The sequence below is a fragment of the Petaurus breviceps genome, unplaced genomic scaffold (genome assembly GCF_028583685.1).
Source record: "Petaurus breviceps papuanus isolate PSGF00001 unplaced genomic scaffold, PetGlider_PUasm1.0 98, whole genome shotgun sequence".
Classification (NCBI taxonomy): Eukaryota; Metazoa; Chordata; class Mammalia; order Diprotodontia; family Petauridae; genus Petaurus; species Petaurus breviceps.
Genome location: NW_027187460.1, coordinates 17,035,756 through 17,054,108, shown reverse-complemented (window position 1 = coordinate 17,054,108; position 18,353 = coordinate 17,035,756). Strand labels below are relative to the sequence as shown.

Below are 18,353 nucleotides of genomic sequence, written 5' to 3'. Positions count from 1 at the left end.
GACCCTCTAACTTTCTCCTCAACCCTACAATCTCATTTTCCTCCTCGGCCATCTAGTTCAGCCAGTTGACTATGCAAGAATCCTCTCTACCGGGAAGGAGGGAAAGAAGTATTTTATTAAGTGCCTGGCACGTAGTAAAACCAATTGTTCTTCGGTCACTTCTTCAAAATCTCCATGAAGTGGATAATTCCTGTTCCCTTCCAAAGGAGTGCGTTCCACTTTGGGACATTAAACACTTTCTCTTGTATGTGTCTTGCTTTTTCCTAGCTTTTTGCTTCACGTCTTTTCTTTGCATCTCAGGCTTAGCACAGTCTCATACATAGTAGATGCTGTCCACAAGCCATCACAACTTCATAAATACTTTTCGGATTTGACTTCTAATCGATAGGCAGTTTTGCAGTATGATATTTAACAAATCTTGTCTAATCTACCTCTAAAAAATCTTTGACATCCATCAACTTCTCGGAGCTCAATCCCTCCATAATGCAGGCTCTTTTCCTGGGAACTAGGCTGTAGCCTTCTAAGTGGATTTCCCTCCAAGCTATGCTCCATCTAGGTGGATGGATATTCCTAAAACACTAATTTAATCTGGTCACCTCCGCTCCCCTTACTCTCAAAAATACTCAAAGGTTTCTTAATGCTTCTAAGATAAAATACAAGCTTTCCTGTCTGGCATTTAAATCTGACTCTCACCTGGGCTCAAGCTTTCTGGTCTGAGCCTCATCTGTAAAATGTGGGAGTTGGACACATGACATCTGAGGTCCCTTCTAGCTCCAATTCCATAAGAGTAGATCTATCTTTCCAGTCTTACTGTAAATTACCCTCCTTCTTATACTCTCTCCTCCAGTCAAACTGAGCTCCTGGCTCTTTCCCAGACAGGAAGCTCTATGTCTTTCCTCCCTACCTTTCTCCACAGGATGCCTTCCCTCCTCACTTCTGTCTCTTAGTATTACTGGCCTCCTTCAGGTACACCTTGGGTATCACCTCAGACCTGCATGAGGCCTCTCCTGAGTTGTTCACTGTTCCACCCCAATCCCAAGGTCACCAGTTACTGTTTTTACTTTTCTTTAAATTTCTGTATATGTGTACTATATGTATATGCTTTATCTTTCCATAGAAATAAATGTAAGGTCTGTTGTGGCAGACTTCATATTTTTTCATCTTTTTATCTTCATAGCCAGGGGCACAGTGGATCTTAATAAATGCTTATTAATTGATGGTCTCCAGTCCTTTTGCCATCGTCCCTCAAGCTATAAGAGGCCTGAGAGATAATGTAGAACAAAGTCATTCTATGGATGGGGAAACTAAAGCCAAGAGAAGCAGGATTAATATTCAAACCCAGATCCGAATCAGGTGCTCCTTCTTCTACACCATTCTAATAGTCCTCTTCTAGGGATGGTTCATCTGGTCTGTCCTTCCTAAAACGTGGTACTCAGCAATGAATACAATGCACCAGATGTTTCCTCCCCATAAGTCTCTTCTGTTCTTCCAACAATTTCCCTTTCTCTTCCTCCTTTCTTTCTCCACATTCTCCCCTTGACTAACTCTTCCTTTAACTTATTTTGAATGTCCTTTCTCCCACTCTCTTTTGCCATCTATCTAGAAGGGATAAGTCATCTGATCCTTTAGCACTTACAGTTCTTAATATCTCCATCACTCTTTTAAGCCCTTAGGCATGAACTGCCTGGTGTGATTACTTAACTTTTTCAGGAAAGTTAGTTTTCCCTTGGCAAACTAGGCCCAGAAGGGTATATGTGAGTGATAGATTTAATAAGTTGTTGTTTGTCCTTTGTTCTGGAAGAGGACCATGACATCAGGGAGGTGATGCCATGATGTGCAAGTGAATTGGGTTTAAGTGAGAGAGATCTGTGCAGTCACCAGCCTCACTTTCACCTTTGGGAGCTATCTGGGTCTTTGGATGAATGAATTTCCAGCTGGGTACAATTTCTCTTTTATCTACATATCACAGAACATTAGTGATGAAAAAGGGCCCTTTGAGATTATCTTCTAGTTCAGCCCTCTAATTTTACTAATGAAGAAGGCCCTCCATGAAGCTATCCCTGTTCCAACCATCCAATAGCCAGTGCTCCCTCCTTTCTCAGGATTCAATATTTTATCTCCTGTGCACTTCCCATGTGCTGTTTTGTAATCCAGTAACATGTCTGTGTTTTGTTTTGTCTTCTTTTGGACCCCACTTACATTTACCAATGCAGAGCAATAGCCAGTAACTTGAACCCCAGCCTTCCTGGTTCTGAGGCAGGCCTTCTAGCCAATATATTATGCTGCCTTCATCTTTTGTCTCCGCGATTAGTGTGCAATTCAGTTCCACAAACATTTATTGAGGCTTTACTATGCACTAGGCATTGTGCTAAGCACTTGGGATACAAATAAGAAAAAAAAAAATGGCAGTCCCTGCCCTCAGGGAGTTTATAATTTAATGGGAGTGTAAAGTTCTCTGGCAGTAGGGACCATGTCTTATTCATCTTTTAATTTTGCATTGTACATGGTACAGCTATAGATAGATAGATGTAGATGTATATATACATATATATGCATGTATATATGCATATACACATATATACATATGTGCATATACAAATATCACAAGGCATGTGGGCACATGTATATGTGCATGTGTGTGAATGTATAGATATATAATAAATAATATATAAATGTGATGTAATATGGATATAATACAGGTATATACATAGATATGTTATATAGATATAATATATAATATTGTCACCTTTATTATTTTTATCTTTGTGTGGATTGCATCTACTAATTTAGAGCAAAGGTCACCCATGTCTTAAAAAAGATGGTTTTGTGATTTGCCACAGACAAAAATTGTTTTCTTCTGTTAGCTAATCTTCTGGTAATGACCCTGTCTGCATTTGGTTGAGCTGGTCTGCAGATGACAAACAGCATATTGCCCTACCCATAACTGAAGTCTTTCCTAGCTACCAGGACCTGATGGAATTTCAGAGCTCTGGGCCTGGAGTCAGGAAGACCTGAGTTCAAATCCAGATTTAGATACTTACTAGCTGTGTAACGCTGGGCAAGTCACTTAATTCCGTTTGCCTCAGTTCTTCTTCTGTAAGAAGGAGCTGGAGGAAGAAATAGCAAACCACTCCAGTATCACTGCCAAGAAAACACCAAATGGGGTCACAAAGAGTCAGACAGGACTGAAAAAAATGAACAATGATGGAACTTCTTTTCTATGGATAGAGCTTTTGCAAATTTCCTTACCATCATGAGGCACAAGTTGAAAAAGGATGAATGATTGGCATTCAATTCACATTTACTTGCTTTTCAACTAGACTATCAGAGCCATTCCTCAGACTCAACATTCCATCTTCAGCCTTGGTGCATTTGCACAGATCATTTCCCAGGCCTGAAATACACTCCCTCACCTCCACCTTTCAGAACCTGTTTCCCTTCAGGTCTCAGCTCAGATTATCCAAAGGACTTTCCCCTATTCTCCTCCTTCCCACTGCATTTCCCAGCTGTTTATGGTCCCACCCTTCTAAAGCACTTTGATCCCTCCCTTAGTCCCTTGACCTAGCATTATACTTATCCGATAGCCTACTATTTGGTCTCTCTGCCTTCAATTTCTCTGCTCCGAATCTTCCTCCACATTGCAAAGTGATATCCGAAAGCATAACTTTTGCCCTGTCATTCATTTCCTCAGTGGGTCCCTATTACCTTGAGGGTAGAATATAAACATCTTTGTTTGACACGTAAAACCATTCTTCATGATCTGGCTCCATCCTATATTTTCAGATTTATTTTGCATTCCTTCCTTTTATGTACTCTATATTCCAACCTAACTGGTGTCCTTGCTATTCCTAACATACAACATAACATTTCCCATCTCCATGTCCTTGCACAGTTTATTTCCCTTGTCTGTGTAAGGATGAGGTCTCTGACTCTACCTCCATTAACATAATCACATAATAATAATTATCATTATTATAGCCAGCATTTATATAGCACCTACTATGTGCCAGATTGTCTTAACATTTTGCAAATATTATTTTACTTGATCCTCACAAGAACCTGGGAGGTAGGTACTATTATGATCCCCATTTTACAGTAGTGGAAACTGAAGCAGGCAGAAGTTAAGTGACTTGCCAGAGGTCACACAGCTAGAAAATGCCTGAGGCCACATTTGAACTCAGGCCATCTTGAGTCTAGGTTTATTCAATCAAAAGTGGAAACAAGATTCAAACACATCTTTGATCACTTTGAAGAATGACCCAGTGCTTTGATCATTGGAGAAAGATAGAACCATACAGGAAATATTTTTTTTGAGATTGGATGAAAGAATTAGACACACCTCTGGGGCTACCTTTAAAAATAACAAACCAATTCAGAATCTCAAATGCCCAGAAACTGGCAAGTCTAATAGCAGAGCAACCCCTGAGAGGGAGAAAGAGAGAATTTCTCCCTTCCTCCACCCCCTTTCATTGTCTGGTAATCCAGAGTTTGAGCAGTAGTGACCAATGACAGAGCAAACACCTACAGAGAGATGATGACAGTGTCCTTTACAGCATCAGGAAGTACTGTGGCAGAGAGAGTGGACTCCAGAGATACCAATCCTCAGAGCCAACAGAGCCCTCTATCCAAGGGGAACTTCATGCAGATCCTAAAGAGAAGAAAGGAATTCCAGTAACCAGGGAATTTAAGATCTTCCTTTGCCACCTATATTTTTCTGTTATATTTTAAGTGTGTGCCCACTTTCTCTAGGGACCTTGTTCTTATAGAGAGAATGGGTTACCCCTAGTTTAAGGAGAGTATTTTGTACCAATATTCTGCCATCTATTCTTGTTATACAAGCTCAATGATTCCTTTTTGTAGTGGCTAGTTCAGGCTACTGCCTTATTGTTGATGGAGACACACTGGTGGGGACCTGTAGGTAATAACAGTATTAGAAATATTAGGTCCCCATAGGGTTACTTAAAATCCTATAGTCAGCTGGCCTTTGAGGATGCAACCTGTGGGTGTGAGTCTTCAATGGGGTTTTATCTGATTTACTTTTTCTCATTACCCTTGCCTCTTAAAATAGTCTTTACCACCTTTCAAAGAAAAACCCAACACCCACATCCTACAGGCTTTTCCTAGTCTATTCCTTTCCTTAAGTTACCTTTTATCTTGTTGTTGTTCAGTCACACCTGACTTTTCCTGACCCGATAGACTATATTATCCAGGGAGTTTTCTTGGCAAAGATACTAAGGTGGTTTGCCATGTCTTTCCCCAGTGGATTAAAGCAAAAAGAGGTTAAGTGACTTGCCCAGGGTCACACAGCTAGTAAGTATCTGAGGCCAGATTTGAACTCAGGTCTTCCTGATTCCAGACCCTACACTCTATCCACTAAGCCATCTAGCCACCTCTATCCTTGTATCTATTTTATATTAATTTATATGTGCATATTTTGTTTACTCCAATAGAATATAAGTGCCCTGGAGATGTTTCCCTTTTGTTCCTATAGGGCCTAGCATAGCACCTGATAGTAGCCACTTAATAGATACCTGTGGATTGAGTGATTGATTAACAAACTGCAAATTAATTTAAAAGCATTCCTGAATTTATTGGAGTCTTTGAATATCAGGCAGCATGGGGCAGTGGGACAGGATTTGGAGTCTAGAGGTCTTGAGTGTGAAGGCCAACTTTGCCACCAACTCCCTGTTGATCTTGGACAGATCACTCAAGGTCTCTGCAACTCAGTTTCCCCATTTATAAAACGAGGGAGTTGTGCTAGATGACCTCTGAGGTCTCTTTCAGTTCTAAATCTATGTTCTTAGTGGTATAACTACTCTACTGAGGCAAGTGGGGGAGAAGAGGAAGGCATAGTAAAGTTCATTGGTGTTAAAAAGGGGCTTTCCACAGGGCAGCTAGGTGGTACAGTAGATAGAATACTGGCCCTGGAGTAAGAAGGCCCTGAGTTCCAATGTGGCCTCAGACTAGCTACATGACCTTGGTCAAGTCATTCAATCCCAACTGCCTCCAAAATGGGGGGGAAAGGTCTTGCTACTCAAGAAGGTTGGGAACTTCTGACCTAGAAGATTTTTGGAGTCTCTTCCAAATGTATCATACTTCTCCCATCCATTGTACCTCTAACATTCTGTTCTTACAAGCAAGTATTCTTACTTTTGGATCCAGAACATCCCTGTGTAGATTTCTAGAGGTCCATGAACTTATGGGGAAAAAAATAACTTCTTTATTTTCATTAAAGACTGAAGGTGACATGGTAGATAGAGAGCTAGACCCAGAGTCAGGAAGATCTGAGTTGAAATCTCAGATACTTTCTAAATGTGAGTAAGTCACTTAACCCTGTTTGCCTGTTTCCTCAATTACAAATGGATATAATTATAGCACCTACCTTCCAGAGGTGTGGTGAAGATCAAATGAGATAATATCTGTAAAGTGCTTACTATAATGCCTGGCACATATTTAAGCTCTTAATAAATGTTTATTTCCTTCATTAACCTCTAAGTGGAATTTAACATTTCCTTAAATTTTGAATGTAGCAGGACAGCTAGGTGGTATAGTGGCTAGAGGACCTACCCTGAAATTAGGAGGACCTGAGTTCTAATCTGATCTCAGACACTATGTGACCCTGGGCAAGCCACTTAACCCCAATTGCCTCCAAAAAAAATTTTTTTTAAATGTAGGCAACAAGCATAGTAATAATATTAAGCTCCACCAGAGTGTGCCGTAGGGGTCCATCACATAGACGCAAAGGTCAAGACCTCTGACAATTTAGACATTTTATGTTCAATGATTTTTTACTTTCCCTTTTCTCTTCCAGTCTTACTATTCTGTGCTCAAAGATAGACAATTTTCCTTGCCTGGCTCCTTACCTACCTTAGTCTTCTGACACCTTAATGTCCACTCTCTCCACTCTCTCTGATCCAGGTCCACCAGACTTCTTGCTGTCCTCAGGTATGACATCCCATCCCCTCTCTCTAGCTTCTGCTTTGGCTGAAATGCCTCCTTCCGTCACCTCAGACACTTAGTTTCTCTGACTTGCTTCAAGAAGCTCAAAGGCTACTTTCTGTGAAAGAACTTTCCCAGTCTTTCCTTCAATTAAGGACTTCTTTCAAATTTCCTTCCATTTAACTCTGGTTGTTGCCTCCATTGGAATGTAAACTCCCTGAGGGCAGGGATTTTTTTTTTACTTTCTTTTTAACCCTAGCATTTAGCAGAGGGCTTGAAACTGAGCAAGCATTTAATAAAATGCTTGTTGATTGACTAACTGAATGATTTCTCTCATCTCTAATGTTCCATGATTTGAAAACTTCAATTTCTAATCTAAATGCAAGGAGAAAAACCCTAGCATTAGTTTATCCCAGAATTTTGGGGAAATGAGCAAGAAAATAAATAGTTTTAGAAGAATGAGTTGGGGGGCGGCTAGGTGAGTTGAGCACCGGCTGCTGAGTCAGGAGGACCTGAGTTCGGATCCTGCCTCAGACACTTAACACACACACACACAAAACTAGCTGTGTGACCTTGGGCAAGTTATTGAACCCCAATTGCCCTCCAAAAAACGGGTTGGACATTTGCTTCTGAATGTCATGTGCCATTAACTCCCAAGATCAGGGGCCACATTTTATGCTTCTTGGTATCCTCCATGGGACCTAGAGTAAATATCAAAGAAACACTTGACTAACCCTTGGCATACAAGGTTTAGTCTAAACAAGTGGTGGCATTTAGCACATAAGAGAGAAACTTGGGAAGAATATTATCCCTTCCTCCAAATATCTGACATTTATGAAAAAGGTATGTGACATCCTGTGATTCTCAAAAGGGAGAACTAAAAACAATGGCTAATAAGCTTCAGAGGAGTCAATTTTAGGCCAATGTAAAGAATTTCCTAACAATTAAAGTTTATAGAGTCATTAAATTAGACCTGGAAGGAATCTCAGAGACTTTTAAAGCTAAAAGTAGCTAGACAGTACAGTGCTTAGAGCACTGAAGACAGAAGACCTGAATTCAAATTTTGCATCAGGCACTTCCTAGCCATGTGACCTTGAGAAAGTCACTTAACCTGTCTGCCTCAGTTTCCTCATCTGTAAAATGGGGATCATACTAGCACCTACCTCCCAGAATTGTAAGAAACTGGGATACTTTTTGCAAAGCATTTTGCAAACCTTAAAGCATCACTTAAATGCTAATTATTTTTATCATTATTATTAATCCAACCTAAGCTTTCAGATAAGAAAAAATAAAGTCCATTAAGATTTAGTAATTTCCCTAAGGTTATACAGGTAGTGAGTGTCAGAGGCTGGATTGGAACCCAGGTCCTCTGAGCTGAGTGTGTTTCTATTGATGGACCCATGGTTAGCCAACAATGGACTATGGTGCTAGGAAGTAAATGAGTTCCCTGTTACTGAAAGTCTTGGAAGACTACCTGTCAGAGACACGTTATAGAGGAGTCCTACTGAGGTAGGGATTGGAGCAGGTCCCTTCCAATGCTGGGATTCTGTGATACCATTGATGGGGGGTCATTGCTAGCCAAACGATCCCCAAATTTTTGGGCTTGTTTCCAGATTCTCTTCTCAGTGGAAAAACAGGTAGAGAAGAGGATATGCAGATCATCTCAAGAAAGCTCTAATTGTGGGGATATGTCTCTGAAGCCTTCAGTAAACTTTGGGGGATCTTTGGGGTATCTCCCCAATTTCTCTTTAACTTGAATGAGATCCGAAATGGAGAATGGAATATGTATTATAGTTGTCCCACTGGGCGAGACAGTCATGTCCCTTAGGGGGAAAAAGCCCTGAAGCTTCCATGAGGAAGGAGGCTTGGGAAGGGAGATAGGAAGTCCTGCTTCTTGTGAGGGAGTGACTGGGAGGTGCGGAGAGGGGCGGGGCGGGGGGGGGGGGGGTGTGGGGGGGGGGGGGGGGGGGGGGGGGGGGGGGGGGGGGGGGGGGGGGGGGGGGAGTGCGGTGCTGGCTGAACTGAATCAGACTGCAAGATCAGGGGATCTGGCTGGTAAGGGGGAAGATCAGCTGGCACCTGAGGAGGGGAAAGGGTCAGAAGAGGAAATACCCTAAAGACTGCCTTGGGTGTAGGGCCTGAGACCTGAGTAGGTGTTGCCTCAGGGGGACGGGCCACCGAGGGTGATGCAGAGTAGGAGATGTGGATGGTGTAGGAAGCAGGAAACAAGGGGTGTTGGGCTAGAGAAAAAGGGAAGGGAAACCAAGGGGAAAAGGGTTGGGGAGCAGCAGGAGGGACTGGGGGAGCTGCTTCCATGAGACTTGTGACTGGGATCTGAGCAGGAGTGGGGGGGGGAGGGACTGGGGTCAGAGCCCTGGGGGCCATAGGAAAGGGGTTGTTTAATTGGCCCCCATTACCCCTTTGTGGAGGGACTCTAGCTTCAAGTATCTTACAGTCTTTCCTGAGAATTTCCGAGAGAATTTGATGAAGGCCATTATGTAGGCAACTTCTATCCATCTTTCTTCTCAGCGACAGTATAATTCCAACTGCAAGAAAGTATCATCTTTTAAAGTCCCCAAAACAGGCCACACTTCACGGCCCTCTAGGTGATACTGAGGTCAAACAGTGTTGCAAAAGAACATGAGCTTTTTCTTTTTAAGTTCTTTAGAGAAACTAAAATTTTCCCAATGTTGTAAAAGACAACCCAAAGGTGAACTTTTGGGAACTAAAAAAGCATTGACCCATTATAGGTGTAGGGTCTGGAAGTCCCTTCCTCCATAAAGCAAGATCTGGGAGTAAGCCTCAAAAAACAAAACAAAACAAAACAAGACCAAAAAAAAACCACAAAAACGTACCTGAAGTTTTTCCAATTTCCTAGCGCCAAGAGAATTGAAAAGAATCAAGCTTATACTTCTGGATGGGGCATTTGTCCTTGTCCTCCATGCTTCAGAAACTGTGCCCAGATCTATGACCTCCAACATAACCAAACTGGACCAAGAACCTGAGTGTCAGGCTGAGTATGAGCCTCCTAGCTGTCTGACCTCATGTGACCTGAGAGGTCAGGCACCTCCAAGGTACTTGGAGAGCAGGAAGGGGATAGGGAGAGAGAGGCTTATGTACCTTCCAGTCCTGACTGGAGACGAACTTGATATAAGCAATGATTCCCAGTCGGGGAACCATAAAATGTTGAGGTTTAAGGTTTAGACTAGGGGAGCTCAAGACCCCAAAACGTCAACACGCTGGGTCCTGATGAATAAATTCAAATCAAGTCTTCTCTCTGCAAAAGTAAAGTTTATTAAAGATTCGCCTTAAGGGGTAGACTCTTAAGGAGCCTAAGTATATGTGAAACTTGTATTGACAAGCAGGCCAGAATTATCTGATACAAAATGAGTCTGTGCTAGATTGAATTCTTGGCCACCTCATGGAGGTAAGATGGAGCTTATATACATAAAGATTGTGGGAGGGTTCTAAGGGTGGTCTAGAGGAGGAGTTTGGGGAGGGTCTTGAGGAGGAGTCTAGGGAGGATCTTTGATAGAACTGAGGCCAGACACCAGTAATGAAATTAAGGGTGGCAAATAGCTGAAGGCTACCTGGAGATGACAGACAATGGAGGTCTAGGCTAGTTTAAGGGTAACAGATTTGGGTATAGATATTTTGATAGGATCAAGGGTGGGAAGTAGCTTGACTGTGGAGGACTAAGCTAGGTTAAGAGTAAGAGAGATTGGGCCTAGGTATAAAAAGATTTATAGCTCAGCCTCATCAAGTGGGAAGATTCAGAGTTCAAGGGGTTTGCCAGAGCCTGTACCCCATCACCATGATCTTTTCTTTTTTTTTTTTTTCCTTTGATTTTTAAAAAAAAAAAAAAAAGCCCAGGGGTTCTCTCTGCTTCCATCCCCCATCCCTAAAAATAAACTCACACCTAAAATTCTGGGTAAGAGTTTCTACCACTGTTGTTAGAACTTCAGCACCTTTTGAAAGTTTTCAGCAGCAGAGAATTTTCACCTCCTTTCCCTGTAAGTAGGTCAGGGCCAAGATTCTTTCCCGTAGTGAGATAACTCAGGGGAAGGTACTGGCCTTGGGCCCTCCACTGACACACCCACCCACACCCACCTGACCAAGTAGCCAAATGCTACAATCAGTCACGAGGTGGACACACCTTTTTATAAGCTTGCTTAGGGGTGGGGCCAGCTCCTTGAGAAAAAGTGACACCTGCCTACTTTCCCCTGGGGAACTTCCAGGGCTCTCTGAAATCCCTGTGACTCTGCCTGGCTTTGTGGGCCTTGAACTTGGGAGCTAGAAGAGGCCATAGAGGTCATAAGATCTGTCATGAGTGGAAGGGACCTTGAAGACAGCCAAGTAACTACCTCATTTTACAGATGAGGAAACTGAGTCAGAAAGGCTAAGTGACTTGCACAGAATCACATAGCTGCAACTTTCCCCTCTTCCCCATAACATTTTTGCAGATGAGGAAAGTGAGACTCCAGGGAAGATAAGTGATTTATTTGCCTAAGGACACAGAAGTACCAGCTGAGCCTGAATTCAAACTGAGATCTTGTGAGACCAGTCCCACTTCTTCTCACTGTACCATCCATGGTCCAAGAATTAGCATATGACATGGGTGAAGCACTTCACCCCTGTTTCCTTCCTTGTAAAATGAGGTTAGACTAGATGATCTCTAAGCACTCTGCCAGTTCTTACATTCTGTGCATTCAAGAGCCTTCCAATGCTAACATTATGATTCCTTATCATACTCCCCTCTATCTGCTTTCATAGTGCCAACTGTTTTCTTTGAGCACATAAGAAAGATTTTTGCAACCTTTCCCTAGACAACCCAGAGCCAATAATGCAGTGCCAACTGATAACCTACATTTCTCATCTGGGCAACATCTGCAGCAAGACTGTGGACACTGATTGGCTTCCCTGCATTCAGAACTGGTTCATTGGGACAATACCCAGGGCAAAGCATGCTTCCTATTTCTCCTCTAATAATTTTCCCTGGTTTGATGAGAAGAACACTAACTGAGAGAAACCAAGTCTGAGTTTTAGGCCTGGCTACACTCTCTGTGTAACTTTAGGCAAAACACTTTCCCTTCCTTGTCTCTCTGGCAGTCAACTAACATTTATTAAGCCACTACTGTGTGCCAAGTACTGTGCTAAGTTCTGGGGTTGAAATAACATTTAAAAAAAAAATTCCATTTTCAAGAAGCTTACATTCTAACAAGGGTGAGGATGTGCAGACAACTATGTGCAAACAATGTATGACAGGTGTAATGGTAATGTGAATTTGAAGATCTTCCCTGCACCTTAATAAGCCTAAGGGAATTTGAAGACCTTCCCTGCTTTGAAAATATACCCTGCCCCCTAATAGGCTGAATGTAATCACATGGAGCTTGTGGTGGGAGGAGTTTGCTGAAGACTGGAGCAGAGCCCATAGGAAACTGGGTGTCAGAGCAGTTAGAGACTTGAGGGAGAAGAGGAAGCTTCTAAGGGAGACAGTTAGGCTTGTGAGTAAATGTTAGTTTGTGGGAAGTGGCTCTCTGTGCTGTTGTGGGTTAACTTCTTCAATACTATGATGGAATCAGCTTACTGGTTTTGGGATTTGGTTTTCTGGTGTCTGAATAAATGTTTTGCTTCTGTCCTCTATATGGAGAGTCTGCTATATTTTGTGATTGAGCACCATGCAGGTATATTTATAATGATTGTGGGCACTGTGAATAACAGGATAAAATGGAAGCAGTTAACAAAGGGAAAACACTAAGATTAAGGAGGACCAAGAAAGGCTTTTTGCAGAAAATGGGATTTTAGCTGAGATTTGAAGGAACCCAGGGAAGCCAGAAGGAGGAGATAAGGAGGGAGCAATTTCCAAACATGAGGGACAACTAGTGAAACACTCTGAGGGCAAAGATGGAATGTCCTGTGTGAGGAACAGTAAGGAGGTCATCATCACTGCATCAGAGTAGGTATGCTGGGGGCCAGGGGGAGGGGGAGGGAGTATAAGGGAGAAATGTAAAAAGGGTGACTTGTTGACTGACTGAAAGATCTCTTCCATTTCTAACTCTGTGATTTGAAAACATCAGCTTCTAAGTGCAGAAGGAAAAATCAAAGACTAAGGCTAGCCCAGAATTTTGGGATCCTGAGCAAGAAAATTTGCTTCTGAATATCATCTGTCATCAAACTCCTAAGGGTTCTATTAGTCAAACTGATGGCTTTATATTTGATCCTGGAGATAATAGGGAGGATTAACTAGTCATTTTCTCAATAAGCATTTATTAAACACCTGCTGTATGCCAGGTACTACGCTAAGCACTGTGGTAACAAAAATGGTTAAAAACACTCACTGTCCTCAAGGACCTCACAGTCCAATCCAAACAACTGCATACAAACAAGCTATATACAGGATAAATGGAAAGACTTGTATTTTAGGAAGGTCACTGTGATGGGTGAGTGGAGGATGGATTGGAATGAGGAGAGATTTGAGGCAGGGAAACCAACCAGTGGGCTATGCATGAGATGATGAAGGCCTTCACCAGGGTGGTGGCAGTGTCAGAGGAGAGAAAGAAGCCTATCTAAGAGATGTTTCAGAGGTAGAACCCACAGGAGTTGGCAACTTATGTGAGAGAGGAGGGGCAGCTAGGTGGTGTAGTGGATAGAGTGTAGGTCCTGGAGTCAGGAGAACCTGAGTTCAAATCCAGCCTCAGAATCTCATTAGCTGTATGATCCTGGGCAAGTCACTTGACCCCGTTTGCCTCCATTTGCTCATCTCTAAAATGAGCTGGAGAAGGAGATAGGAAACTATTCCAGTATCTTTGCCAAGAAAGCCCCAAATGGGGGCACGAAGAGTGAAAAATGACTGAACAAGTGAGAGAGAATGAAAAGTCAAAATAACACCTGGGTTTCAAGTCCAGGGTTATTAAGAGGATGATCCATAGTATCAGGGAAGTTAAGAACAGGAAAGGATTTGTCTTCCTGGAGTTTACTCCTTTGTAAAACAATGGGATTGGACCAGATGATTTTTAAGGTTGCTTCTATCCCTAACATTCATTTAAATTATTTATTCATCCGTTCGATACTCATTGAGCATTTACCTTCCCTATTACTGTTGAGGGCACTACCATCCTTCAAGTCACCCAGTTTCACAACGTAGGAGATGTCAAGGTGTAAAAAGTTACCAAAAGCTAGAACAATGGGTTAGACTGAAATAGTATGGAATTCAATGGAAATTTACACCAGGCATTGGCCAAAAAAGAGGGTTTCACCAGCCAGGACTCCACAGCCCCAGGGTTTAAGTACTAAAAAAATCTGAGTAGTGGGGGAGGGGGTGGGAGTTGGGGAGGGGTGCTGAATAGAACTCAAAATATCCTTGTCCATTTTCTTGCCTTATTAAGCTTCGTCTGGTGATCTTATCACCTCCTATAGATTCAGTTATCACCTCTGCAGATGATTTTCATATGTGTTCATCCAACCCTAGCCTCTCTCTTGACTTTTAGTCTTGGAAGTTCTAACTTCCCTATTAAATCCTTTATACTGAATGTCCTACAGACAGCTTAAACTCAACATGTCAAGAACCAAACTCATTATCTTTTCCGCAAAAAAAAACTTCCCTTTTTCTAACTTCCCTGCTTCCCTATTTCTTCGGAGGGTATCACCATCCTCTCAGCCACCAGGCTCCTGTCATCCTCAACTCTCTCACCCCACCCCATGCCCATATCCAATCTACTGCCAAGTCCTAGGATTCTACCTTTGAAACATCTCTGGTAGAGGCCCTCTTCTCTCCTCTGACATCACCACCATGCTGGTGTAGGCCCTTATCACCTCACACCTGGACTATTGTAGGGGTCTGCTGTGTGGGATCACTTCCTCAAGTCTCTTCCCATTCCTATCCATCATCTACCCAGATATCAAAGTGATCTTTGCATAGCACAAGTCTGACCCCATCTCTCTCTCTCTCTCTCTCTCTCACACACACACACACACACACACACACACACACACACACACACATACACACACACACACACATACACACACACTCCATTTAACAGATCCCAGTGGCTCCCTATTTCCTCTAGGATCAAATATAAAACTGGTCTTTTTCCACCTCTCTAGTCTTCTTACTCTTCTCCACATACTCTATAATACAGTGCTGCTGGCCTCTTTGCTGTTCCATCTCCCAGATTTCTGCCTTTTCAATGGTTATCCCTCATTTTTGGAATTGCCTCCTGCCTGTGTTTCCCTCCTGGTTTTCTACAAGTTTCAGTTAAGGTCTCACCTTCTGCAGGAAGCCTTTTCTATCTCCCTTAATGCCACCACTTTCCTCTCTGAAATGATCTCTGATTTATCTTGTCTGTTGGACAGGACTGAAAAACACTGAACGATAACAACAGCATTGTTTGTATGAAGTTGTTTGCATCTGGTCTCCCCTGTTGGATATAAACTTGAGGGAAGGAACTGTTTTTGCCTTTCTTTGTTTCCCCAGCACTTAACAGGTACCTGGAACATAGTAGGTACTCAATAAATGCTTGACCTGACAAGATATCCAAGATAACTTCCCACAAAAGTATAAACTCTTTGGGGGCAGAGACTAATTTTTTTGCCTTTGTGTCACCTATAGTAAGTTTTTAAATGTTTGATGGATTGGATCAGAAAGGAAATCACTGAAGGAAAGATTGAGGGGGAATAGGACTCTTTATTGATAGTAATGGGGGAGTTTATGGGCTAACAATGTGTGTGAATCTCAGGTATTTTAGAAATATCAATCGGTAGAGCCACTCACTTCCTCCATTGGGAATTTCCTTAAGTCAACATTAAGCCACCAGGAGATTTTCAGACTCCCTCCCTGCCCATCTTGTGTGCCAGGGAGATAACTCCAACTGGCCATACCTTAATCAATCAATCTAAAAACATTTATTAAGCACCTACTATTTGCCAGGCACTATGCTAAACTGTGGGAATACAAAAAAAAAAAAGGCAAAATATAGTCCCTGCCTTCAAGGCACTTACAGTCTAATGGGGGAAATAACATGCAAAGATATACAAAGCAAGCTATATAGTCATTAATAGAAAGAAGACACTAGAATTAAAAAGGGTTAAGGAAGGCTTTCTATAGAAGGTGGGATTTTAGTTGGGACTTAGAAGAAGCCAGAGAGGTCATCATTTTCAGCAGAAGAGAGAAAGCATTCCAGGCATGGGGGACAGCAGAAAAAATGCTCGGAGCTAAGAGATGGAGTGTCTTGTTGGTGGAACAGCCAGGAAGCCAGTGTCACTGGGTCAAAGATTATGGAGTTGTGGAGTAAGGTTTAAGAAGCCTGAAGGTAGAAGGGGCTTAAGTTATGAAGGGCTTTGAATGTCAAACAGGATTTTGTATTTAATCCTGGAGGCAACAGGGAGTCACTGGAGTGTATTGAGTAGAAGGGAGTTACAGGATCGAAAATGCATTTTAGGAAAATCCTGTTAGTGGCAAAATGGAGAATGGGTTGTTTTGGAAAGTCTTGAGGCAGGCAGAACACCAGTAGGCTATTGCAGTAATCTGGGTGTGAGATGATGAGGGAACTAGAGGCCTGTCAGGGTCAGAGGAGAGTAGAGGGCATATTCAAGAGAAGTTACAGAGATGAAATCAACAGGCCTTGGCATATGGAGGGTGAGAGATAGTGAGGAGTCCAGGATGGCTCTTAGACTGTGATCCCAAGACCCTGGAGAGATGGTGTCCTCTGTAGTAACAAGGCTTAAGGGGAAATATTCTTTTTTTTTTAAGAATTTTTTTTCAAATTTTTAATTTATTTCTTTTTAGTTTTTAACATTTATTTGCACAAGATTTTGAGTTACAATTTTTTCTCTTCCCATCTTTCCCCAACCCCCCACCCCAAAAGGGGAAATATTCTGATTCTGTTTTGGATGTGTTGAATTTTAGATGTCTACTGGACATCCAGTTCAATATCTGAAAGGCAGTTGGAGATGCAAGACTGGAGTTCAGCAGAGATTGGGGCAAGAAAGGTAGATTTGAGAATCATCAGCATAGAGATGATAATTAAATCCACGGGAGCTGATAAGATTCGCAATTGAAGTAGCATGGAGGGAGCAGAGAAGAGAGCCCAGTACAGAATCATAAGGGACATCTATGATTAGAGGGTATGATCTGGAAGAGGATACTGAAAAGGAGGCAGAGAAAGAGTGGTCAGAGAACCAGGAGAGAGTGATGTCCTGAAGACCTCAGAGGAAAGAATATCAAGGAAGGGAGAGCAGTCAACAGTGTCAAAGGCTGCAGGGCCATCAAGGAGAATGAAGATTGAGGAGAGGCCATTGCATTGGATAACTAAGAGATAATCATTAACTTGGGAGCAGGTAGTTTCTGTGGATTATGGTCAGAAGCCAGATTATAGGGGGTTAAGAAATGAGTAAGAGGAGAGAAAGTGGAAACACAATTGTAGAGGCCTTTTCAAGGAGTTTAGCTACAAAGGGCAGAGGAGAGACAGGATAAAAGTTAGCAGGGATAGAAGGATCATGTGAGAGTTTTGTTTTTTTGTTTTTTTTCAGGCTGGGGGAAACATGGGCATGCTTGTAGGCAGTAGGAAATGAGCCAGCAGACAGGGAGAGACTGAAAATAAGGGGAAGGGTGAGGATGACAGAGGGAGATGTCTGCTGAAGGAAATCAGATTGGAATGGGATCTTGATTGCTCTATTGGACATATTTACAGTGTATCTTCCAGGTTATTTTCTCTTTAAATGGACAGCATCCCCCTCCAAATATTGAGAAGCCAGAGCTATCTGTGAAATACAAGAAAGAGAGACAGGGGAATGTTTGCCCTTTTCCTTAAGAAGGAGAAGTGAAATGATGTGGTAAAGACTGTGAATTAGTCATTTTCTGAATCCAAAATCAGGTGCAAAAGAGGAAGAGTGGATAGGGAGGTTTCTTTTATTTATAATAGCTGACATTTCTGAAATACTTTTAACTTTTCAAAATGCTTTCACATTCATTAGTTCAATTAATCCCCAAAATACCCTCAGTGAGGGAGGCAGTATGAGTATTATTATGCCATTTGACAGGTGAGGAAACTGAGACCCAGAAAGAGGGAGAAGTGACTTGCCCAAGGTCACATAGCGAGTTACACAGCCAGGTTTATTCCAGTTCAGGGTCTTCCCATTGTTTCAGTTGGGCTTGTTTGATAAAATCAATAGTCACCCTGGGCCCTCAGCAGTAGGAAATGCAAATGCAACTACCATGTTTCTGCCTTTTGGAAATAGAAGTAGTTATTGGGTCTGGTCACAGGGAACAGGGAACTCTCTCTCTCTCTCTCTCTCTCTCTCTCTCTCTCTCTCTCTCTCTCTCTCTCTCTCTCTTTCTCTCTCTCTCTCTCTCTCTCTCTTTCTCTCTGTCTCTCTGTCTCTCTCTGTCTCTGTCTCTGTCTCTGTCTCTCTCT

General features: G+C 42.3%; 1 long non-coding RNA gene across 3 annotated transcripts in view; it reads right to left on the bottom strand.

Moving 5' to 3' along the window:
• Positions 1-3,773: 3,773 nt before the first annotated feature.
• LOC138155681 (uncharacterized) overlaps positions 3,774-18,353 on the bottom strand; it is a 27,971-nt gene continuing 13,391 nt past the window's right edge. For 2 of the 3 annotated variants that reach the window (XR_011166933.1, XR_011166934.1), the window contains exon 5: positions 3,774-4,648. This is a non-coding gene — a long non-coding RNA (uncharacterized lncRNA). Of the gene's footprint in view, positions 4,649-16,599; positions 17,701-18,353 lie in introns of those variants that run through there. The other variant, XR_011166935.1, reaches the window with a different exon arrangement.